At 32.5% G+C, this 7,148-nt stretch overlaps 1 pseudogene across 1 annotated transcript; it reads right to left on the bottom strand.

The window, feature by feature from the left end:
* Positions 1-4,565: 4,565 nt before the first annotated feature.
* LOC145047337 (cyclin-D3-2-like) lies at positions 4,566-6,910 on the bottom strand (annotated as a pseudogene). The gene is made up of 4 exons (XR_013682191.1): positions 6,200-6,910; positions 5,759-5,960; positions 5,484-5,614; positions 4,566-4,972 (listed from the first exon to the last, which is right to left on the bottom strand). The product of XR_013682191.1 is annotated as a cyclin-D3-2-like (transcript).
* Positions 6,911-7,148: the final 238 nt, after the last annotated feature.

The following is a 7,148-nucleotide window of genomic DNA, read 5'->3' as shown; positions in this document are numbered from 1 at the left end:
GAAAGCCTTCTTGAAGGTTAGAAGGTTTGGGCTAACAAATTAAGGATTCAAACCATTAGGATTTTGTTTCAGATTGTGGTCATGTCGTAACCAAGATAGTGTCATGGTGTGGCGATGGGAGGTTCGTTGACTAATTTGTTTGGACGTGTTCACGACATGACCATGGAAGGGTCAGACCATGACTTCGGCTGTTGGGTCGTTCATGACTGATTTAGCTAAGTTTGAGTGAGGTGAAGTGAGTACATTCTCACAACGTCACCAAAGGCTAGTCACGACATGATTTCTAACTTTTAGTATTGTTGGTTGATGACTTTGACTTTGATCGTTGACTTTTGACCATGGTTGATTTTTTGTAAAATAGGGCTTTTAGGTGTAGGCTGAGAGGGTACTTCTTTATTGCTGCTAAGTGTCTCATTTTACCTGTCTATCTGGTGTGTGAGTTGTTATGTGTTAGCTACTATTCGCGAGGTGAGTCCTCCCATTATACTTGCATGTGTGGTAGTATGTACATGTTGACCAGTTGGGTCTTAATTATAGATATTTATTAAATGCGAACTAAGCTGCTGATAACTCCTGGATTGTTCTAAGTCTATGGAACTGCTAATAGTCCCTAGGGTTGCTGATAACCCGTGAGGTGTGCTGTTAATCCATAGGGTATGCTGTTAGCCTACTAGGATAGATAGTCCTTATGGTTGCTGAAAACCCATAGTTGATTACTATGATGTGTTGTATGAGATATTTTGGGGAACTCACTAAGATTTGTGCTTATAGTTGTGGATTAATTATTTTGTAGGTACTTATCAGATTGCGAAGGTGTGATTGTATACACACATCAACAAATTTATGATTTGTGTTTCCGTATTGTCTCCTTTAACTCTGATTCCTAAATGATGGTTTTGCGAACAAATGGTTTGACTTGAAAGTAATTTTATTAAAAATGGATGTTTTCTTATTTTAAAAATGAACGATTTAGCTTGGGATTTTGGGACGTTACGTATGGATACTATGAATTCCTTGTTATGTCATTTGTACTAACAAATGCTCCCACAACATTCATGGATGTTATGCATCGAGTTTGTAAACCTTTTCTCGATAAATCAGTAATAGTGTTCATCGATGATATCTTGATCTACGCCAAGAACAATCAAGATCACAGTAGTCATCTTCGAGAAGTATTAGAAGTCCTAGAGAAGGAGAAGTTGTATGAAAAGTTCTCCAAGTGCAGCTTTTGGATTTAAGAGATACACTTATTTGGTCACGTGGTTAGCCAAAATAGCATAATGATTGACCCATCAAAGATAGAAGTTGTTATCAAATGGGAGACACTAAGGAGTCCTACTAAAATTCGTAGTTTTCTGGGATTAACAGGTTCCTATCGAAGATCCATCCAAAACTATTCTTCATAGTTGTTGATGCATTTCAGTTTCGAAATTAGAACTGTAACAGGGAAAGGAACTAACGATTTGCACCTCGTGCATCAAGGATTGTATATTCCTTCTGTATGTTACAGTTTAAAAATTTAGGACATGAGTGAAATGAAAATAATCACAATATACATGATTAAGATATTTATGAAGATTTGAAATAATACCTTCTTATTGCAACCATGCCTTTGAAGAATGACCTGCAGTAGATCCTACTCCAAATGAACTATCAATATCAGTGTTTGTAATCTGTACCTAATTTAAAAGAAAAGTTAAGATAAATCATGAAGCAGATTAACGAAATCTAAAATAATCAAACAGAACCATGAAGAACATAAACCAATGAATATCTATACAAAATAAGAAAGCAGGGTTGAGCATACTTAGTAGTAGGGTTGGTGTTAGGGAAAATACACTTGAAATCTTTTTGTAACAATCAGAAGCATAAGCCTTCTCCAGCCAAAGAACAAACCGTAATGGAAGAGAAGAAAAACCAAATCGATTGCAGAGAGAAATCCTCTGAAATCGATATTTGTTGAGTGTGTAGTTCATGTGTCTGACTGACACAACTGAACAAAGAAAAACAAAACAACGACAAAACCCTAAATCAATAGAAATCAAAAAAGTAAACTCCTGGAGAAGAAGCAGCCATGGTCGAATTTCAATCGAAGGTGCAACCCTATAGAACCCATGATGATCCCAGAAAATGTATGTGACCGAAGATGGTATCTGACGCAAAGAAGAAGCAGTGAAGCTTTAAAGAGTACATATCAGAGATCGAGATGTAGTCAGTGGGAAATATGTGGAAGCATTTTATTGGACCAAACATGGGTACAATCACAAAGACAAACACGTAGAATAAGAAGAACGGATAAAAGTCACATATTGAAAAAGAACAGTAACTACACTGACCCATTATCATGGGAAAATACAGATTACAACAAAAAAAATCCAACCAATGATAGTAAAGTTGTGGTCACTTAGGGCTTCAAAATTAAACTATATATAAATAACTCATGTGTTTTTATGTTTCCCTTTTATTTTTTATTTTGAGATAATTTATGTAAATATGTTTCTTATGTTTTAAAGTTGAATTATTTATATAATGCACATGTTGTTGGATCCATCGTTAACGTTGGGTAAATTAACACGATGAAAACATTATAACGACTTTTAATCTAGATTAATTTTTATAAATATGATAATATTATTTTGTTTGAGTTTTCAGATAAAAAACTTTATTATTGATATATAATTTGAATTCTGATGACAAATTTATAACTGATTCCACATATTTAAATTAAAATGTTTTAAGTTTATATTTTATTTGTGTATACGTTTTTCATCGATATCCTTCAATTTTAATTTTGCACAAAATAGACGCGATGAAAACATTATAATGATTTTTAATCTAGATTAATTTTTAAAATATGATAATATCATTTTGTTTGAGTTTTCAGATAAAATCTTTATTATTGATATATAAATTATATTGGTATGACAAATTTATAACTGATTTGACATATTTAAATTAAAATGTTTTAAGTTTATTATTGATTTGTGTATACGTTTTCATCGATATCCTTCAATTTTGATTTTGCACAAAATAGAAATATACCCTAGAATACTAGTAACTTTGATTTCATATTGTTATTAATCTATATAGTTTATTTTGATTGAAATATTCGGCTTCTTGCTTAAAATTGATAACCTTTTTGAAGAAATTTCAAACACTTTGAATTAACTTGTGATTAAATTGCTCAAATTTAATCAAATTGTTTGGGTTTCACCGGTTTTCATTGTTTAGACCGAAGATACGTTTTTTTACATTAAAGAGAAAAAAGAGATTAATTTGCTCAAAATTAATCAAATTGTTTTGGTTTAACCGGTTTTCATTGTTTGGACCGATCATACATTATTATTATTATTTTACATTAAAGAGATAAAGGAGATGAGCAATTATAAAATTTTGTTCATGATTTTATATATCATGTACAACATGTTACAACTTTAATATTCACATTTTTTTTTACCTAAATTTAATACTTGCTAAGAATTTGATCCTTCTTTTATAAGTTTGCCAAAAATAGTTTTCTTTTACAAATTTAATTTTTATTACCTTTTTTAACCTTCTCCTTTCATGTTTAGTGTTTACCGTATTATTTAGGTAAATTACATTGATACCCCTGCTAGATCTGGTATAGTGAGTCATGAGAATCATTACGTAGTTGGTTACAATCGATTAATAGAGAAAGATACAAAATAAAAAGTGGTTTAGATAATTAATCATTTATTTTGTTAATTATATAGAACACAGTTCCTAAAACATTAATTCATTTATTTTATCTGTTCAAAAAAATAACAATTATTTTCATATTTAGAAATAACAAAATATAAATATGTTACATATAATTTATTTTATAACTCAACACAATCAAAATAATCAAACCATCCACAAATTCAATATCGCATACTTTTAGAGATGAAACAAAAGAACAATTTATTGGACAAGACCATTTAAACTCCCATAAATATTTTAAGATTTCCTGTCCCCCAAATTCAACATCCCATACTTTTTGTCTTTTGACCTTCATATAATTTTGATTGCGACACTTCATCTTTATTTATTTTCCTCACAACATTTTGAATCCTTCTATGTTTTCAATAAAATCTCAAGTTTTATTGACATATTAAAATTAGGAAAAAGAAAACACCAACAAACACCCAATTAATTGCATGACAAAATTAAAATCAACTAGTAATTTTAAACTCCCTCAAAAAGATCTAAAGATTAGAAAGAGGATTTTATAATCGCCGAAACAATACGAACTATAATTCCATTTTGAAAATAGTCACACAACGAGTGTCATCAACAGAACTAAATAGTAAATTGAATTTTCGAGCCAAAAAAATATACCACAGTACAAACACTGTAATTCGGTAGCCACGTGTCCACCTTTATTGCTCGATTGGAAATTGCTAATTGCCAGCAGGCAACCATGCACAGAAGCATTACAATTCAAATTTTCACGTATTTTACAAAAAGAAACTTAAAACATAATATTCAATTAATCATGTATTCATTATTTCATTCTTATATTATCGGATATTATAAGTAAAATATGAATAAACGAGCAAAAGTTAAAAAGAATTTACCCAATATATATTATTATAGCTAGTGTTGCTAAAACAAAATACTTGAATTTAGCAAAATTTATCTCATAAATAAACTCGAAAAGGTTATTGACAACTCTAACAAATATTTAACGAGGACTCGAAGTGACATCAGCAAACGTTTGACAACTTAACGCAGCAAAACCGATCCTTTGTTGCTGCATGATTCCCATTTTCTTCATAGGAGGTTGACGATGATGGTGATGGGGCGATGATGATGATGATGATGATGATGTAATACATGCATCCATATGATCACCAACTGGGCTATTAATGTTCATGTTATCATCTTCTTCGAGCTTTCGCTTTTTAGGGTTTATGGAACATGGATGTGATGCTTCCATGATCATCTCATGGCACTCCTTTACTTTCTCCTGTGCACAAGCATATGTACAATGGTTAATAATCGCGTACAACTCGGGTATGCATGAAGTACAAATCTTTTTTTAAACCTACATAAATCTTTTAGTATCTTTAATGCGTCTTCACAACGCTACATATATTTTTTAATCAAAATATCGTGCAAAGGTATATTAAAAGACAAAGTTACCCTTTCGAATGGGTTGAAAAAACATACGAATTACAAAATCTTGAAATCGATCCCCGAATTTCCACCATAATAAACAAGCAACCCATTAAATCTATATATATATATATGATGTTTCTATCAAAATTCATAATATTCGAACTTAATAGCGAGGAGTACTAGGGGTATAATTGTAACTATGTTGTATATCGCCATGGTCAAAGGTATGGTCAGGTAAAGAATCATCAGTGGTTCATTAAATGTTGTACCATGTGCATATAGAGTTGTACAGGTCCTTGATCCAGAGGATTTACATACCAATAAGCCGATTATAGTACTACACAGGACAGGAGACAAACCTTGGTGGTTTTGAGTACATCAAGAAGCTGATTCTGATAGTCAACAGAGTTGAAAAAGTCAACTTGATCGATGACATGAAGCATTGTAGCTGTAGCCAGTACCGATGGCTGATAACCCACGAATCTTGAATCTTGAATTGAAAGAAAACCAACAAAAAAACATGATAAGTCGAATGAATGACCATATCGTATGCTGTTTCTTATTGATCTGATACGGATTTTGACTTTTTGGTCAAAGTGAAAGAAAGATTTGACTTTAATGGATTACTACTTACCAGAGACTAGCGACAGGATGAGATCTTCACATTTCTTGAAGAAATCCCCGAGTAGATGAGTCTTTAATCCAAGTCTTCTTACAATATGATCAAGAAATGAGATTGGCGTAACTGGGTTCATCCTCCATTTCAGAGTCGCCATAACCAAAAGCTCCATTTTTTGTATGTTTTTCGGCTCAAACAAGTACTGGGTGTCCTCCACCTGAAGAACACATAATCACAATTCTTTAGAACAGGAAATTACTCGAGTGGTTAATGATAAATCAGATTAATGTTGTACTTGCTACAGCACTTGAGTAACAAATCAACGCTAAAAAAAGCTAAACCCAGTTCGATTTTCATTAGCGAGTGAGTGAAGTATGATGAATATGTCAGATTAAGGTACAAGTCTTCATGCATGATGTACAATTAACTTATGCAAAGAAAAAGAAAAAACATTACTTGAAGATCCAGAAGAGATGGCACTTGAGTTTCTTCGACTTTAGCTGCGAGTGAGAGACAAGTAACAGCGAGGAGTTGAATCATCCATGGCTTATCGTTCTGGAAATGGAGACTGGAGAGGAACCTATCGAGGTAATTAATGGAGAGAATCGCAGTGAGATGAGTGAAACTGAAATGGGATTTGACTTTAAGGATCCAATCCACAGCATCCTTGCGAGCGAGCAAAAGAGAAGGGTTTGTTATGTCAAAATTGAAAGTGCAAGGGGGTGTTTGTAGCTGTTGTTGTTCTTTGGTGAAGAGAGATACAAGTTCTTCATCTTCCCAGAAGAAATCTTGGTGGACATTCATGGAAGAATCTTGGTGGGTGGTTTCTGTAAAATCATATTCATCATCATCATCATCATTGTCATGCACCCATGGATGATCTTGTTCTTCACAGAGGAAGAGTGTATCCATGAAAGATGAAGATGATGATGGTGAAGAAATGGCCATGGGGATATGTTGATTAGACAGAAGAGAAAGAGGGTAAAGTGGTGATAGTGTTGCTTCTTCTCATACAATATCCATCCATTGGTTCTTCCTCTTTGTCTCTCTACTTTCTCTCTCTATGTATCCATCACAGGGGTATCGAAAGACTCGATTCTCAAAAACACAAAGGAAAAGGAAGAGGTTTTGTGAGACCGGGTGTCACGCTTGTCTTTATACATGTATACTATATAGTAGTCGTTTACCGAGACCTTTATATATACACTATGAATATGTGATATAATATGAAGAGTTAAAAAGACATTGGTAAATATGTTCTATTGAAAATGACTTTGATTATTGTAAGTTTTTTCGAAGAAAAGGACCTATTATAAATAATTGACACACAGATCGGTAAAAAAACCAAAATCATGTTTTATTTGTTAAAGAAAACTCAACAAACTTAACAATTTGTCTAAAAAAA

The sequence above is a fragment of the Lactuca saligna genome, chromosome 5 (genome assembly GCF_052625555.1).
Source record: "Lactuca saligna cultivar CGN05327 chromosome 5, ASM5262555v1, whole genome shotgun sequence".
Classification (NCBI taxonomy): Eukaryota; Viridiplantae; Streptophyta; class Magnoliopsida; order Asterales; family Asteraceae; genus Lactuca; species Lactuca saligna.
This window is presented reverse-complemented; position numbering and strand designations above follow the sequence as displayed.